The 19,198-nt window shown below is 39.8% G+C and overlaps 1 pseudogene; it reads left to right on the forward strand.

The window, feature by feature from the left end:
- The window catches only part of LOC102759849, a 10,324-nt pseudogene extending 1,310 nt beyond the window's left edge, over nt 1–9,014 (forward strand).
- The last annotated feature ends 10,184 nt before the right edge of the window (nt 9,015–19,198 follow it).

Genomic DNA, 19,198 nt, shown 5'->3' on the forward strand with positions numbered 1-19,198 from the left:
TCTATATATCTATATATATATATATATATATATATATATATATATATGCCTAAGAAACTGTCCAACAATTCAACTGGTAGCTATGATACACACTGGCCATGAGGAGGCAGACTATCAACGCACAGGCATAGAAATGTGCAACAGACAGATGAATCTCAGAGGGAAGGTGGGGGGAACTGCAGGAAGAGATTAACTAAAGATCTTATATGCATACTAGAGGCTCGGTGCATTGGGTCCCTTGCCCTGGCCTGTGGGGATCAGGCCAAAACCAGCTCTCCCACATGCCCCGAGTGTCCCAACTTGTGAGAGAGCACAGGTCAGGCCGAGGTACCCCACCAGTGCACAAATCCATGCACCAGGCCTATAATCTATCCTGTATAATAAAAGAGAAACATTTAAATTGACCACCCCTCCACTACACTCACCAGCCAATCAGGAGTGAGTATGCAAATTAACCTGACAAAGATGGCCGGTTAATTTGCATACACAGGTGCAGAGCGGGAGAGCTGGTGGAGAGTGGAGTGGCTTGGGGAAATTGGTTCCCCAAACTGCCAGACAGAGAGCAGAGAAGGAGAGCTGGTGGCTTGGAGGACTTGGCAGAGTGGGAGGCCATGGGACAGAACAGAGCAGGAAGAGAAAACCAAGATCACAGGGAGCACCAGGAATTCTGGGAATAGTAGTTTCGGTGGTAGCCCCAGGACCAGAAGTGGAAGCCCAGAGTGCAGGGAGCACCAGGAATGCTGGGAATCATAGTTCTGTTGACAGACAGATCTCCTAGACACTAGAGCAAAGTGAGCCTGGAGCAAGTTACTCTTGAGGTGGGGGATGGAGAGAAAGCAAAGGTGAGAGACATAAGTAAAATCAGAGTGTATAGGAAAAATTAAAGGGAAGATATCCTAAAACTTCCAGAAAATCTCCACCAAAGAAGCAAAGAAAAAAAAAGCCTCTATTATTCTGTGAGCAAGAAACCAAACTGAATTCGGGTCTCAAACAATTTGCTCATATGATTGCAAAGACAGACAGAAACTCCCAGATAGGAGAGGGCTCCCTTGAGGGCTCTCAGATTGGAGAGGGTGCACAAATGTCATGCACCAGGCCTCTAGTCCAAATATACTTGCTTTAGCCGAAACCGGTTTGGCTCAGTGGATAGAGTGTCAGCCTGCGGACTGAAAGGTCCCAGGTTCGATTCCAGTCAAGGGCATGTACCTGGGTTGCGGGCACATCCATAGTAGCTCACCCAGACTGGCCATGCACCCCAGTGGGGACCCCCATTGTGAAGGGTGTGTGACCAGCTACAAACAGCCATCATACCCTCACCCAGGCTGGCCAGGCACCCCACTGGGGACCCCTACCCTGATCCAGGACACCCTTCAGGGCAAACCAGCTGGTCCCTACCCGTGCACCAGGCCTCTACCTTATATAATAAAAGGGTAATATGCCTCCCAGCACTGGGATCAGCGCCTCCTGGCACAGGGATCAAAGTGACAGGGGGCAGCACCCAAACCCCCCTGATCGCCCTGCAGCTCTGGGTGTGACAGGGGGCGGGGCCACAACCTCCCTATCCACCCTGCTCTGTTTGTGACAGGGGAAGGAGCCCCAACCCCCTGATCAGCCCTGCTCTGTGCCTGATACGGGGGAGCTCCCCAACCCCCTGATCGGCCCTGCTCTGTGCATGACAGGGGGCAGCACCCCAACTCCCCAATCGGCCCTGCTCTGAGCCCGACCAGGGCTGCACCTAAGGATTGGGCCTGCCCTCTGCCACCCAGGAGCAGGCCTAAGCCAGCAGGTCGTTATCTCCCGAGGGGTCCCAGACTGTGAGAGGGCACAGGCCGGGCTGAGGGACCCCCCTCCCCCTGAGTGCACAAATTTTTGTGCACCGGCCCTCTAGTATATATATATATAAGAGCTTAAGAGACCAAAAAACCTAATGACTGGTCAACCTGTTGTTATGATGTGCACTGACCACCAGGGGGCAGAAGTTCAACATAGAAGCTGCCCCCTGGTTGTCAGTGCACTCCCACAGCTAACCTCCCATGGCCAGCCAGCCAACCTCCCATGGTCTCTACCCCTGGCCAGCCCCCCGAATTGGCCCCGATCACCAGCCAGTCCAAGGGACCCCACCCATGCATGAATTCATGTACCAGGCCTCTAGTCCTATGAAAAATCATGGGAGGAAGGTCTCTGCTTCTCTTTCAGGGGATGTGATCACAATTGTGTCTTTACACGACAGTTTTCTTTTTTTTTTTTTAGTAAGAATAACATAAATCAATAATTGCATATTCTCAGATTGACGTTCCAAAAGTAATTAGAAATGGTCCCTGCCTCAAGGACATAGCATTATAGTATTTGGACAGATAAATAGATGCTAAGCATTAAGTGAGATAGAAGAAGTAAGGACAATAACTATGAGAATACAGAGAATGAATGCCTCATCAGAGAGATGGAAAATACAGGTTCCATCCATTTCCCAAAGTTAGGTTTCCATAGTTCTTCATGCCTTGGGCAAATTGAAATTCCTATTTTTAACTTTCATGTTCTCAGGTTGATTTTGGTGCCATATAACAGGAATCATGTTATACAAAATTGCAAAAAATTGAGGACAAGTCACAATCCACACCTCTGCACTGTAAGCATTTATAAGCACTCCTATGGCTCCTTAAAATTCTGTTTACCTCATTAAATTAAGCATGTTGATGCTCCTCAGTAATTATGCACAGATAAATTTTTCCTTATCTTATTAAAATACCTAATTAATGTACTCCTTCAAATACTTACTGAGCAAATACTATGTGCCAGACACTGGCCAGGGAGATAAAGATATGATGATAAATAATATTTGCCCTCAGAGATCTAGTAAAGCAGTGCATCTCAAATCTTTTTTTAAAAAAACTATCTCCACCCATCTTAGGTTTTCAGATGGGATTCTTTTTTAAAAAAATATATATGTTTTATTGATTTTTTACAGAGAGGAAGGGAGAGGGATAGAGAGCTAGAAACATTGATGAGAGAGAAACATCAATCAGCTGTCTTCTGCACACCCCTGACTGGGGATGTGCCCGCAACCAAGGTACATGTCCTTGACCAGAATCAAACTTAGGACCCTTCAGTCCGCAGGCTGACGCTCTATCCACTGAGCCAAACCGGTCAGGGCACATCTCAAATCTTAATGCTCACTCAAATTATCAGGGGATCTTTTATAAAATTCAGATTTTAATTCAGTTGGTCAGGCAAGGATCTAATAAGGTCCAAAGAGATAATGTTGCTATTGGTCTATGAATCCCACTATGAATAGGAAGGTATTTAAACATACAGACAGGTAAACCAGTTATTGTAGTACAGTTGTTGATGGGAGACAGAGAGAAGAGAGAGGTCAATGAGATAGATGGAAAGAAAGATATGCCTTGAAAATAGATCTTCTCATGTAAAAAAAAAATTAAAAAGTATAGACCACAAGTATATGCGGGAAGGTAGGAATATCCACTAAGTATGTAACAATAGCATATATATATATATTCTCATTTAAAACCATTTAACAAAATATATTCCCAATGAATTAGAGAATTAATCATAATTAAAAATAAAAGGAAACACAGAAAAAGTATAAGTGAATACTCAACTAATTTAGAGTTGAAAAAGAACTTTTGAGTTATTAAAAGAATGAGGAAAATCAGAAAATAAAAATCTCAATAAGTTGACAACAAAACTTAAACATTTATGTATTTCAAAAAATGAACAAAAAGGTAAGAATCTGTTTCTTTTACTCTCCCTTAATAGGAACAGTTATATCCAGACTCTGAGTTAATCAATAGAGTTATTTATTTATTAATCTCCTCCATTGACGGTAGATTGACCTTAACAAAACCTTTATCTTCCTTGGATCCTATGCACACACTTAAAATCTGCAATAAGCCCGGCTGGTGTGGCTCAGTAGTTGAGTATTGAGGTCACAGGAGGTCACAGCTCAATTCCCAGCCAGGGCACATGCCAGGGTTTTGGGCTCAATCCCCAGTGGGGGCATGCAGGAGGCAGCCCGATGGATGATGCTCTCTCATCATTGATGTTTCTCTCTCTCCCTCCTCCCTTCCTCTCTGAAATCAAAAAAAAATATCTTTTTAAAAAATCTGCAATGAATATGCTACCAGTACTGGTTAGCAAGCTCTGAAGACTCTTGACAATAGGAGCTAATTTCACCTACCATTCCACTCTTATCATATTCTACTCCATTTATGAATTCCTTACTCTAGTGCTTTAATAAATCTAGTTCTTCCATTGTGTCTTTATTAAACTGTTTACCAAATTGATGCCTCCACCTTCCCCTTTGTTTTTCTAAACCCAACAATGCATCTGAGAGCAACTTAGGTTTCACCTTTTCAACTACACCAAAGAGGTCCTTTAGGCTTCATGGGAATTTCATAGTGTGTGATACCTTTATTCACTTTAAGGAATTAAACAGGATGCTCTGATTTAAAACCATTTTTGAAAAAGTTATCTGGTCCAATGTGAATGTCAGTTTACATAGAGGACAGAAACTGTCAAATGCTTAGCATATTATGTTGCATCTTTGAGCTACAAATAAATAACCACTGAGTTAATGGCTAACTCTGTGGGTGAGATGCTCATCATAGGGCTTTAAGTATTTTGAAGAGCTTTGATTAGGTCTTTTACTAAATCACTTAACAGCCTTAGAATCTCTATACCAGGGTTACTATATATAGGGTGGGGCTAATAGTTGTTCATATGGAAAATAACACAATAATCCTATATAATAAAAGGCTAATATGAAAATTGTAGCCTCAGGAGTTCAACCAACTGGGAGTTCGACTGCTTGCTGTGCTATGCGCTGACCACCAGGGGACGGCACGGAATGAAGGAAGGCCCGGCTGGCAGCCGGCCACCAGGGGAAGGAAGGCCCTGATCAGCCCTGATCACCAGCCAGGCCTAGGGACCCTACAGGTGCACACATTTCATGCACTGGGCCTCTAGTTAATAGATAATAATACAAGAATAATCTGTTTTATGTACTCACAACTGTAACCTACTTTTGCTCCACCCTGTACAAGCAGATGTTTCCTAAAAACTAAGATGCTCCAATGAATTCCATTGATGCTCTATATTTCATAAAATTAGGTAATGTTTATATCACTAAATTTGTCTTCCTTTGGATTATAAAGAATTACTGCATTTTTAATAAAAATTTTAAATTGCTAACAGAATTTTAGAAGTTGGCCATATTCTAAACTATACATTAAAAAAAAACTTAAAAACTGTATTATAATATATTAATCTAAAAGTTAAGGTTATTATTTTAAATGTTATTTTTTATTAATATACATTGACTTACCTTATAAAAATATTTCTAACCATTAGTTATTCTCTGTCTTATGTATACCTGGATTCAGTGTTCATCATTCAGTTATTTTACAATGATTTCTTCATTTGTCTCTTATGTGGATTCACTCTAAGATGGGATGAGGCATAGCATATTCTCTGAGTTTTTATATGAATAAGTACACCATATTGCCATTTTGTACTTGAATAATAATTTTCCTGGTTATAATATTCTTGAGACATACTCTTCCCTTAGAATTTTGTAAATATTGTTCTACTATCTTCTGGCACACCATTTTTCCATGAAGGTATTTGAGCCCAACCAGATTTATTCCCTTTGTAAGTTCTTGGATAGCTAATGAATTCTTTCTTAATCCTTGAAATTCAATCACTTTACCAGAATGTCATGAAATCGGTTATTCTAATGAATTTCTTAAAAACAGTGCACTTTTGCACTTTTGATCTGTGAGAATTAGTTTCAATTTCAGAAGTATTTTCTAGTATTATGTATTTTTTTAAATTCCATTTGTTGGATTTTCACTTCCATCACATCTTTATTTTGGATCAACATTTCCTATATACTACGAACCTGAACATCTCTCAGATTATCATTTTCCCCTTCATTTCACTGAGACTGCTAGATGGCTTCCTTCTGTTACCATCTTAATTTTCCACACTGTCTAATTTGCTTCCTTCTACTTAACTAACTCTGTAATTGGTGTCACTTTGGTCCTCTATTCATTTAATTCTACAATCTCTTCTTTCAGCTCACTCACACATTTAATCATCTTTTATTCAAAGACGTCTCACCAGGCCAGCATGCTCAATGGTTGAGCATTGACCTATGAACCAGAAGGTCACTGTTCAATTCCCAGTCAGGATACATGCATGCCCAGTTGTGGGCTTAGTCCCCAATGGGGAGCATGCAGGAGGCAGCCAATCAATGATTCTCTCACATCATTGATGTTTCTATCTCTCTCTCCCTCTCCTTTCCTCTCTGAAATCAATAAAAATATATTTTTTAAAAAGACATCTCATTAAAATTACATTCTCTTTAAGTTTTCTGTAGCATAAAACATTTGTGGTAAACTTGATTCTATTTTTCTCTTTCGGTTTTATTTTCTTCACATAAATTATTTTGTCCTTTCTATGCTTTAAGCCTATCTTTATTTTTGCTTTGGCATTCTGTATACTTTCCATGTTTACTCCATGATTAATTTGGTCTTTCTTAAGATATTTTACTTGTTTTGACATAAGGTGGAAACATTTATGTTTATATTCTTCCCAACTTACCTGAGACTTGTTAAAATTTTGTTTTAATTTTATCAAATTTATTGGGGTGAGAGTGGTTAATAAAATTATATGTTTCAAAGGTACAATTCTATAATACATCATTTGTAAATTTCATTGTGTTCATATAAATTTCTTCTTAAGACTTTATTCAAGGATTGACAGCGGGTATTTTAGGCACATTTTATAACCTAAAAGCCTATAATATAGAAGAAAAAAATCAAGTGGATATATTAGTGTCTTGGGTTGAGAATTTGATCTTTGGATCATGATTAGGATAAAGAAAAATCCCTAACTACCTAATTATGAACACTATAACAACTCATCTACAGCATTCTTAAATTATAACTTCTAAGGGATTATTATTCCTATTAATTTAATGTCTCTCTTACCACTTCCATCAGGAGTATTTATCAAAATATATCCTTAAAAACACATTTAAAAAATAAAAATTTGGGCTACCCCAGCAGTTGGGAGGCGGGCAGACAGCTATGTCTCTGACAATGAGCCTAAAACACTACACTGCTGCAGTGCCTGCTGAATACCTAGGCCCTGTGCACCCTGGGGCGACGCCTGAGCACTTGGGCTGGTGCCTAGAGAACCCTGCTTGAAACACCTGCCTCTATGACAGTGGTTCTCAACCTCTGGCCCTTTAAATACAGTTCCTCACGTTGTGACCCAACCATAAAATTATTTTCGTTGCTACTTCATAACTGTAATGTTGCTACTGTTATGAATCATAATGTAAATATCGGATATGAGGATGGTCTTAGGCGACCCCTGTGAAAGGGTCGTTCGACTGCCTAAGGGGTCGCGACCCGCAGGTTGAGAACCGCTGCTCTATGAGGTTGAGGCACCAAAGACAACTGCCAGGTGGCATTTCCACAGAGCCGGGTCTATTGGCAAATTGGCCCACATTCAAACCGGTGGACATCTGAAGGAACAGACACCCCGGAATGTGCTTGAGAACATCCTCTTAACGGCCCAGAATCTTCCATGGCCATGCCAGAGTCAGTGGTGAAGCCAGTGCCAGCACCACAGGTGGTCCAGTTCTCCAGCCCCACAGCCAGAGCTGCAGCTTCCTGAGCTCAACCCCCACCCTCCCCAACACACACACACACACACACACGCAGATATGCCTGGATTAAATATCCTTCACCCTTTCAGACATCATTTCTACTTACAGACACACACACACACACACACACACACACACACACACAACCCTGGCTCCAAGCCTGCTAGCTTCTGGCAAGAGGAAGCAGAGGCTGAGATTGCCAGAGTTTCAGCAAGGATTGGACCCAGGGCTGCTTCTCTCCCAAAGTCCTTTTACAGAGCCTCGTGGGAATTCTGGTGCCTCCTCCCTCACCAGCTCCCTCAATCTGACCTTTGCCACGCCTCTCCTGGTTTGGCTCGCAGACCTCTTACACGCACTCTGAGCTGTAGATGTGGGTGTATTTTTGCAGGATCTGCAAGACACTTCTGTGGCCATGGCTCGTCTAGGCGACAGTATCCCTATTGTTACCCTGCCAATGGACACAGTGTTGGAGGATACCCAGCCTTTCTCCCAGCCTTTGATTGGTCATTCCCCCAGTGTCTCTCTCTCTCTCTCTCTCTCTCTTCAGAGGACTGTCAGTCCCAGAACATGGAGCAGCAGGCCTGGGCTACAGAGTGGCAGTCCTGAGAAACCAGCCCAGCTCCCTGGCAGGAAAGGCAGAGGAGGTAGATGCCTTTGCTCTGGGCTTCCCAAACACCAGCAATAGTATCTCTGGAGAAGATGAACTAGAGCCCTTCCAAGATGGAGCTGTGAGGAGGCAGAGGAAACAATGGGAGAAGGCATGAGCATGGGTGAAGGGAAGGGGGCAGCAGGAACACAAGCATCTGCCAGAGCAGAAGAGCCCGAGACACACACAGAAGTGAGAGAAACAGAGGGATCCTGGGGCCAGACAACTTGAGTTCCTTGAGCCAGTCCCACCGACCAGCACTACAGTCTTATCTTCAGAGCTTCTGGAGCCTCTATTGGCCAGGCATCCCCCTCCCCTGGCCCAAATTGCTGGCCCCAGACTCCATCAAGATCCCTACAAGTCAGGACTGAGCCACCATGCTAAGATCTTCAGCTTCTATGCTAAAATAGCCATGGAGACGAAGGCTCTTGAGATGGCGGAGAAGTGCCTGGACAAGTATTTCCAACATCTTTACAATGACCTAGATGCATTTGCTGCTCATGCTGGCCACAAGACTGTGAGGTCAAGGACCTGGACCTGCTGATGCAAAGGCAGGGCCTGGGCATGGACCGAGTCTCCCTGCACGTGCTTGTGGAGCAGCACCTGCCCCTGGAGTACCGGCAGCTCCTCATTCTTTGTATGTTCAGTGACAACACTGTCTTCCCTGGCTAGTAAAGGTCAGACTTCAACACCTGCTCTGTTCCCATGGGGGTCCCCTTGGCCCCACATATTCTTCCAGGTCTCCTCACCATGCACCACCATCAATACAGTGTCACGCCCTGGCTGGTCCATTCAGTGGTTAGAGCATCAGCCCACAGAGGGGTCCTGGTTCAATTCCTAGTCAAGGGCACACGCCTCCCTTGTAGGTTCCCCAGCCCCGGCCTGGTTCAGAGCATGTGCAGGAGGCAACCAATCAATGTGTCTGTCACTTGGATGTTCCTCTCTCCTCCTCCTCCCTCCCTTCCACTCTCTGAAAATCAATGAAAAAAATATATCCCTGGGTGAGGACTAAATACAAAAAGAAAGAATGTAACAAAGAGAAAAAATAAATAAAATAAAATTCCTCAGAACATAGAACTGCCTGATAAATAAAGCTAGATCAAAAGTTCACCAAAGAATTACTAGAAAACAAATATAAACAAAAAGTTCCCCCTTAAGTTCAGTTTCAAATTATTTAAATCATTATGGCCTAAAATTATTTATGTTACATTTATGCCTAACTTTACCTATCAATGCCAATTTGGTCTATATTCTAAGATATTTCATTTTCTTACTCCCATCATTATCACAATAAAAAACTGAACAAACTAAAAATAAACTTTTCTTGGACCCATCAGAGAGCCGAGCTCACAGAGTTAACTGTCTTTCTGATATTTGAGGAGACTGGCAAATGCACAGGATCAATAGCCCAGATCTGCTTACTTGGAGCAGAAGCCACTGGAGTCATAAACTGGTAGGAACATTTATATGGTGATTTTGATGACCCACTGACGTTCGGTCATGAGGTGAGTGAGAAATTCTTGAGGGGCCCCAGTCTTAGGAAGATGCTCCTGATTTCCAAGGTTTTTACCTCCAGTTGCCCCACCATGATCTCCCATTCAAGAGTCAAGAAAGATTCCTTGGTAGCTCTAGTATGGAGGAGAGGGGAAATAACCCATTTTTTTTAAATGACCAGAGCATTTGCACACTCTTCAGCGGAAAAGACTTTAGCCGTAGGCTTACATTACATTTCCCTATTCCCTTCAGCTATTTTCTCACCTAGGTAGGTGAGGGATAAATAAGAAACACTGGTAATATTTACAGCTCAGAGACATAGGCTCAGTCCCCTAAAATAATAAAATGTATTCCTTTCTTTTATACTTTACATCCACAAAAACAAGACTCTAGTATAATAGCAAATAATTACAGGTAAAAAGCTGAAAACTTCAGGCTGTGTCTGAGGAGGCTTTCTTATAGGAGTCCTAAGGCAACATATGAGACAAAATAAAGTCACTAGAGGAATTTGAGCCTCTGGCATCTGAAGTTACAGCAAACTTTATATAAACACTAAATCCTAACCAGATTATCATGATATTTCAAACTAAATGCGTTTTACCTCACTCTAATTGTCAATTACATCCTACTGGTTTTTAAAAACTACCAAAAATTCTAAAGGTAAGGAATAATGTCAGCCTAAAGATATAAAGCAAGCATTACTTTAATCAATAAATAATACATAAATAAATACCAGACTCAGATATTACACCAATTTTGAAATTATTATACCGGACATTTAAAGTAACTATGATTCATATATTAAGAGTTCATGAAAGATGGGGAAAATGTTCTAAAGAGGAATTGTAAAATCCAACCAGTGTAATTTGCTGTACACAACAGAAAATATGAGTAAATAAGCAGAATAATGGATACTGTAAGAAAAATAAAATAATTAAGAGAAATCAAGTGGAAATGATTGAGTTCTGTTTGTCTCATAAGCATTGTACTCTAGTTACCTACTAAAGAGGAACAGGTTAACAATTCTGAAGTGATATACATGTATACTGGAACTGAGAAAATTAATTTCAGATATTGGGAGTTAGGTTTCTCACTGTTGAGAGTACTTTAAATACTTTATTTTTATTGATTTCAGAGAGGAAGGGAGAGGGACAGAGAGATGGAAGCATCAATGATGAGAATCATTGATCAGCTGCTTCCCGCACGCCCCCTACTGTGGATCGAGCCTGCAACCCAGGCATCTGCCCTTGATGGGACCCGGGAACCCAGGACCCTTTAGTCTGCAGGCCCATGTTGAGTGGTACTTTAAAGATAAGCAAGGAGAAGAGGCTAGAATGATCTTTGTGGTGATTCATTAGGGTTGGAGACATCAGTATAAACTCACACACAGCTTAACACAAATACAGATGCTACATGTAGCAATATTTATACATATAGTGTACAAATAGGTTAGTATGCACACATATATTTTTGCTCTGTCAACTGAGATGGCCTGGAAGCAAGGCCTCTTTTGTTACGTCTTCTTCTCCAACTTCTCCACCTAGGAGCCAAGACATCCAAGTAGCGATAAGTACTGCTAGCACCTAGATCTTGACTTTTAAGACCATGGTTTAATAAAAGGAACCATGACTTGGGCAGGAAATATACTAGTGAGCATGACACATCTTCTAGTGGCAGGAAGTTAGAAGGTCCCCTTCCCCCACCCCCACCCCCCAAAATAACTCAAAGCTCAAAGCTCACAGAAGCCTACTAGAAGAGCTCCTAGTGCCCAGAGTTCCAAATTTGAACAAAATAAAGTAATACTGGATTAAAAAACAAAGTATTTAAATAAATAAATACCCATGAGCCCATGCTGATATAACTAAATAAGTGAATTAATATATCAGTGGAGAAGAGAAAAACTCCAAACATTGCCTGAATTTCTTAAAATATAGCCCTCACTCTTTAAGTGTGCATTACTATCTTCCCAACAGAACAGTATGGAAAGAGGTAATAAAGAATAATTGTCAGTGAAGAACCTGAAAGTCACCACATTAGCCTGGTGATTAAGATCAACATCTGTAGTGAAAATTCACGTTGATAGTATGCAATGATACCACCTTTGCACCTCTGATGCAATGAAAATGGTACTTTAACGATCTTACTTTCAAATATCCATAGCCAGGTAAATTCCAATAAATGAGAATCCTCCACAAATACCTGGCAAGGAGTTCTCAAAATTGATAAGGTCATCAAAAGCAAGGAGAGTGTGAGAAACTGGCATAGTTAAAAGGAACCCAGCAAAGAATGACAACTAAAGGTCATATCCTGAATGGGATGTGGAGAAGAAAAAGATCATTAGATTTTTTTAAAAAGGAAATCTTAATACCTTATGGATTTCAATTAATAATCTATTGATATGGATATTGGATTATAACAAGGGAAACTGGGTGTGGAGTATATGGGAAATCTTTGTACTATCTTCACAATTTTTCTGTAACTCTACAACTGTCCCATAAATAAAGTTTATTTTAAAATAATTTATTTTCCCTGAGCGTAACATGTAAACTGCAAATGAATTATTATATTTGCTTTCTTTGGACCATCCATCACTTTTATACATTCAGCTTAAGTAAAACCATAATTACCAAATTCTCTCTCTCTCTCTCTCAAAGTAAATGCTTTATAGTAGACATTTATAAAAAAAAATGGGCTCTAATTTCAATCAGTTTCCAAAACCTAAACTTAAATGATTTTATTAATAAACATACTGAGTTGAACTTGCATGCGTTTCTGAGCAACAGTGTAGGAGAAAAGAAGGGGGTAAAGAAATTAAAAAAGAGTTCCAGAGTTCTAACATTACCAAGGTAAAAGTGGTCTAATTAGAATTTGGACATAGTTGATCTCCACCCCACTCTATATAAACACTCTCACATGGTGAGCCATGTCTCTTAAGACCAATACCTTCATCTGGATAAACCACAAGAAATGAAAACATGCACACACACATACACATGCACATTACCAAGGTAAAAGTGGTCTAATTAGAATTTGGACATAGTTGATCTCTCTCACACACACACATACCTTGAAATAAGGAAAATATAAACCAGCTTATTTTCATTATTGGCCTTGCCAAATATAAACTTTAGAGACAAATTTTTAAATAAAGCAGCAACTATAAAAATAAACAATGAGATCCTTGTGTACAGGATTACGTAGTTGGGGTGTGCATATTTAAAATCAAGCTCTGCATAGAAATAAAATCAGTTTTCTCTGCCTTCATTTACTTTTACTTTTTAAGAGGTGGCGATAAAATTCCGTATTAAGAGGAACCTAAGGTGCAAACATATGCTTGTCGGGGAGTAAAAGTTTGCTAAGAAGTATGTGGTCAATTAATCATTATAAACAATTCTATCAGAAATTCAGTTACTTCAATGAATTATAAAAACCATCAAAGGTGTTTATTATTTTGAAAGAGTCTTGAAAACTAAGACAATCTAAAGACAAAACATAATAGGGGAGGCTAGGGGACTGTCTTGGGTGGGGGGAAAAAATGGACACATATGTAATACCCTTTGTAATAAAAAATAAAATTAAAAAAAAAAACCTAAAAAAAAAATAAAGACAAAACATAACCTGAATATCTCAGCACCCCCTTAACTGCTAAAATATTAATTTTCTTCATCGTTTCCTCTTTTATACTTAAAATATTTCTTATCCTACCCTATATGGTATATCATACATTACAAATTGATCATATTAAAGGCTCTAAAACAGGGGTCCTCAAACTTTTTAAACAGGGGGTCAGTTCACTGTCCCTCAGACCATTGGAGGGCCGGACTATAGTTTTAAAAAAAAAAAAAAACACAACTATGAACAAATTCCTATGCACACTGCACATATCTTATTTTGAAGTAAAAAACCAAAACGGGAACAAATACAATATTTGTATTTGCATGTGGCCCACGGCCATAGTTTGCGGATGCCTGCTCTAAAGTATAAAGCAAAATGCTTCATATTTTAGTGCACTATTCTATGTAATAAAAGGCTAATATGCAAATTGCCCCCAGGGGCTGGAATTTGACCCACCGGTAATTAGACCACCAGGGGGTGACACAAAACTAAGGAAGGCCCCGGCCAGCAGCTGGCAGCTGGGGAAGGGTGGCCTTGGCTGGCCAGCAGCCACTAGGAAGCCTACCTATGCATGAATTTTGTGCACTGAGCCTCTAGTTTAATTATAAGAATATGTTACTTCAATGTTATTTTTAACACTATTTTTCTACAGCAGTGCTCTCAATATTATTTTAATATAGAAAAATCAAAATGATTTTAGCATAAAAATTAATTTTTATTTTCTTCACTAATATAGTTAACTTAAAAAATAAAACTACATAGTCAGTGTTACAGTGTTTGAGAAAAATGGCCCAACCTTTATAACTTTATTCAGAATTCATTGATGTAAGAACATATGTATAAAGAGAAGAGATTCTTTATTATTGTATCTGTCAAAAAAGTTATGAATATAATACGTTATATATGTATATATATAATACATGTGTATGTTATATGTGTTTAATATCACATATACATAATTATATAGACATATATGTCTTATGTATATATTATATACTACAGAGAGGTTTTTATGCTAGTATGGTTCTTAATAATAAAGGCTATGATTTCTATTTTATAAATTTTCTCTTGATTCAAAATTGGTTTTGTGGAATGGTGGGTGGAATGTTTCACTTTTTCTTCTGCAAACTTTGTTAGCCTTCCTTCTACTTATTTTGGCTCATTACTGTTTATATTTTGAATTATAGGTTGAAAGGAATCCTTTATCTTGCCAATCAGCAGCCTGAGTCTGGATTCCGTCTCCTTTCACTTCCTTGAAAATTTTATTGGTCAACTTCCCCCTTTTCCTATCTTCTTATTCTTCTTTCCCGCTAATGCAGGCTTAGCCGATTCTAAGCACTCAAAAGTGATCTTGCAATTCTCTTTGTGCTTATATACCCAGTTTTCTTTGTAGACCTTCCTCTTTCACTGACTAATTTCTGAAATGTCTCTGTGCCTAAAGCCAGATGCTATTTCAATTTAATGCAATCTTCTTGAACAGCCTGATCTTCTTCCAGTGGCAAAAACAAAAAACAAACAAATCAAATCAAAACAACAACAACAAAAAAACTGTGCTTGGCCCAGCCAGTGTGGCTCAGTGGTTGAGCATCAACCTATGAACCAGGAGGTCACAGTTCAATTCCTGGTCAGGGTACATCCCCAGTAGGGTGTGTGCAGGAGGCAGCCAATCAATGATTCTCTCTCATTATTGATATTCCTCTCTCTCTCTCTCTCTCCTTCTTCCTTCCTCTCTGAAATCAATAGAGATATATATATTTTTTAAAAGAGTGCTTGCCCACCCAGCATGGCTCAGTGGTTGAGGCCTATGAACCAGGAGCTCCCAGCTTGATTCCTGGTCAGGGTACATGCCTGGGTTGCATGCTGAATCCCCAGTGTGGGGCGTGCAAGACACAGCAGATCAATGATTCTATCTCATCATTGTCATCATTGATGTTTCTATCTCTCTCTCTCTCTCTCCCTCCCTCTCTGAAATCAATAAAAATATATTTAAAATAAAATAAATAATTTTGCTTGCTTTTCCTTCTCAAGCAAAGTCTATACCATTCCCATGGCCTGGAACCCTTATCCATCCTCTTACACTGAATTCACTACTGACCCCATGTGTAAACCATCCTTGCCTCTTTCTAAATTATAAGTTCTTTTTATGGTTTCAGAATTCTATTATAACATTTTACATCATATTTTAATTTTGAAGATGATGCTAAATTAAAACTATTAGTTCATTAAGCATGTACAGTATGCCAATAATTTTCCAAATGATAAGTATACAATATTCCATTGAATATTTACAACCACTGCTTGTTAGGTATTTTCACTGCACAGACCACAAAACAGATACTCACAGATGTTAAGTATTATACCAGATTTACTCAATTAGCACACAGTCAAGCTGGTATTTAATCCATGAGCTTCCTGAATCCAAATCCTTTGATTTTTTTCCCTATTAGTATATGACTTTTTCCCCCCAATAGTTTGAATTCTGGGACTTCCCTGGGTAAAGGACATAATTACTGCCCAAGGGAGGCTATAGAATCTTTTGAAACCACTTACATTAACCGTTCAGATTCCTGAAGTAACACATTTCAGTGGATAAGGTAGCCCTTTCCTTCTGTATGTTTTTGACATAAAGTATGTATATGCATCTGGTGGACTAATTCTATTGACCTGCATCTTTAATGCCTTGTGTTTAAAATTTTTCCAAACCACCTTAAATATTGAAGCTTACAAAATTGAGTATGACTAACCTGAAAAATTGCAAGGTAGTCTATTTTGTGGTCTCTGCATGACATCTAGTGGTTGAATTTGAAAATTTCTAGGAAATTATCATGATTAACTATTGCCAGGGAAAATAATCTATCTTGGTCTGGAGTCCTCATTCTTAACATCAAAAGGAAGAGTAATACAGAGATCTTTCACTTCTAATGTTTTGTTGCTGATGTTTTTTAAAGGGGTGTGGGGGCCTTTCTTAATTATTTCTTTTACTAATTCTGCATATCAAGGAAAAAGAATCTGCCCCTTGTGTCCAACAATCCATGCTTACTGGGGTTTTGAAACTTTCTGTGCCTACATTTTAAAGATAGGACTTGGGTAACCATCATCAAATTAAAAGTGAATAAACCACTTTAATAGTTTTCCTCATACTTTGTATGACAATAAGCATTCTATATACACACATACTACATGTAACATAATGGTATTAAAATCAATGACACTGTTATGCAAAACTATTTTTTTAACTTTATATGTACCTGTTGATGATTCAGGGAAGGCTATAAAACCATGAAACAACTAAGCTTTGAGTCATGGGATGACATTAGGTCATCATGATTTAGGTCCTTCATGATTTGGGATTTGTCCAGTAGAAGCTCTTAGTGCACTTGAATAACTGACAGTGGAAAATGGAACGACATAGGTTTCTAATACATGACATGGTCAATGTCTCAGGGATGTAGCAAAGGACTTGGGGTCCTAGCGGTCAGAAAAGGGATCACAGAGGAGCATGAGTTTGTTGGTAGGTGGGCAGCGTAACATGCTGTAAAGAGAAACAGCAGCTGAGTGGGAGTCTTGTTTCCCTGCTTTGCTGGGGCGGGACCTTGGGCAGGCTACTTCACTGCTGTCCAATTTGTTTTTTTCATCTGTACAACAGAGTCAAACTTAGTATGCATTTCATGTGATGAAGATGAGCACAGTGCCAGTCATGTGGGGAATTGTAAGTCATTTTTATTACATATAAGCAAAAAGGGAAAGTGTTCAAGTCAAATGTTGTTTCCTGAGAATACACTAAAGGAAATGAGCCAAGAGAAAGTAATCTATACTAATAAAAGAGTAATATGCTAATTAGACCGGATATACCAGATGTCCTTCCGGACAAAGCTGCAGTGGCTGAGAGGGCGGAAGAGGGCTGGCAGTGGCAGCAGCAGCGGGGTGATGGGGGCGACGCCTTCTCCTGATCAGTCCGGTCGCCTCCCATGGGGAGCAGGCCTAAGCCAAGAGTAGGACATTCCCTGAGGGCTCCTGGACTGTGAGAGGGTGCAGGCCAGGCTGAGGGAACCCGCCCCTCCAGTGCACAAATTTTTGTGCACTGGGCCTCTAGTAATAAATAAATATGATATTGCTGACACCAAGAATCTCCAAGGTAATTGAAAAGTGATTATAAATGTTTTATGGCAATCTATTTAAATACTTTATTGTTTAAAATATTACATATGTCTCCTTTTTCCCCCATTGACCTCTCCCCTGCCACCCCCGCCCCACAGCACATGCCCTCACTTCCCTAGTGTCTGTGTCCATTGGTTATGCTTATATGGATGCATTCAAGTCCTCATGGCAATCTATTTAAATTGCACATTCTATGGGTTCTTGGGATGTATTGTCATGGATCAGAAGTCTTTGAAACCCAGCCATCGCTGATAAATACTGCCTTTCATTTTCTATTCCCACAGAGTACTGTTTTAGCCACAATATGAACCAAATTAAACAGTTCCATCTCCTGAATTATACACTTTCATAAAAATCAACACCTAGGACATAACTTGAATCACACTAACTTTTTCTCTATTCATTTTAAAGGAAAGGTCAGCTGTGTTTAGGTTGCATTCTCTATTGTTCAGGATTATTGTATCAGAGAACCCTGAAATTAACCTCAGGGATGAAGAGTATGAAAAAAACCACTCCACGTAGGCTGAAAGGCGACTTTTGTTGAAGAGATGGGTTTTCCTGTGGTCTTTGAAGTGGGTGAGGCCCGCGCTGGTGAGGCCAGGGTCCTTGCGATGAGTGACCTGGGAGAGAGATTGCTGACGGATCTGGAATCCCACAGTGCGTGTTTTGTCCCTTGCTTTCAGAAGGTTGGTGATCATTAACTCCCTTGCCAATGTGGTCTTTGTTGTTAACCCAGGTATTCCATTTGAGAAGAGCCAACTTGTCTAGGCATTGTTTTGCTTCCACTGAAATTGCCACTCTCCCATCTTCCTCCATGTTAATGTTCCCTGAATGTGTATGTTGGCGGTTGAAGAAATTATTTCCTAAGAAGTGACTTGGGGCGTATGTATGTGTATTTATGGGTTTACTTCCAGGGGGCCCAGCCTCCACCTTCTCATGACCATTTAATTGAAAATGTCATCTTTGCCTCTTTGGTATTTATCTATAGAGATAGCTGACCGATTTCAGTGCTGACCTTATGCAAGGCTGGCATCTCCACCCTTGATATTTAACAGACCTGAACTAAACAAATCAAATTCACTTTGAGTCATTTTCAATATTTGGTCACTTTTTAACTCTGCATAAACTTTCTGGTTAAACCTTATTTCAAATAGTGAAAGAGTGATAGCCTGAAAATAGTGCCTGACCAAACATACCGTATTTGCCGGCGTATAAGACGACTGGGTGTATAAGACGACCCCCTAACATTTCCACTCAAAATACAGAGTTTGTTATATACTCGCCGTATAAGACTACCCCCTCTTCCGCACACCTTCCACACACCAAATAATAGGTAAAACAATATCAGATTTGATTTTAACATTTGAATTTATATTCAAATGCTTATGACATGCAGGAAAACTGTCACAAGGCTGTATGTAATCAAACATATACATAAATCAGTGCAAGTTTATTACCGGTAAACATACCGGTAATTCACTAAAGAAAACACACTCTATAGACTGGTACCGTAGATGCTTCTCAGAAACACAGGCAAGCAGCCCACAACCTAGAGGGACTGTCAATGATAGAAGTAAGATAACAAATAG

The sequence above is a fragment of the Myotis davidii genome, unplaced genomic scaffold (assembly GCF_000327345.1).
Source record: "Myotis davidii unplaced genomic scaffold, ASM32734v1 scaffold175, whole genome shotgun sequence".
In the NCBI taxonomy this organism is placed as follows: domain Eukaryota; kingdom Metazoa; phylum Chordata; class Mammalia; order Chiroptera; family Vespertilionidae; genus Myotis; species Myotis davidii.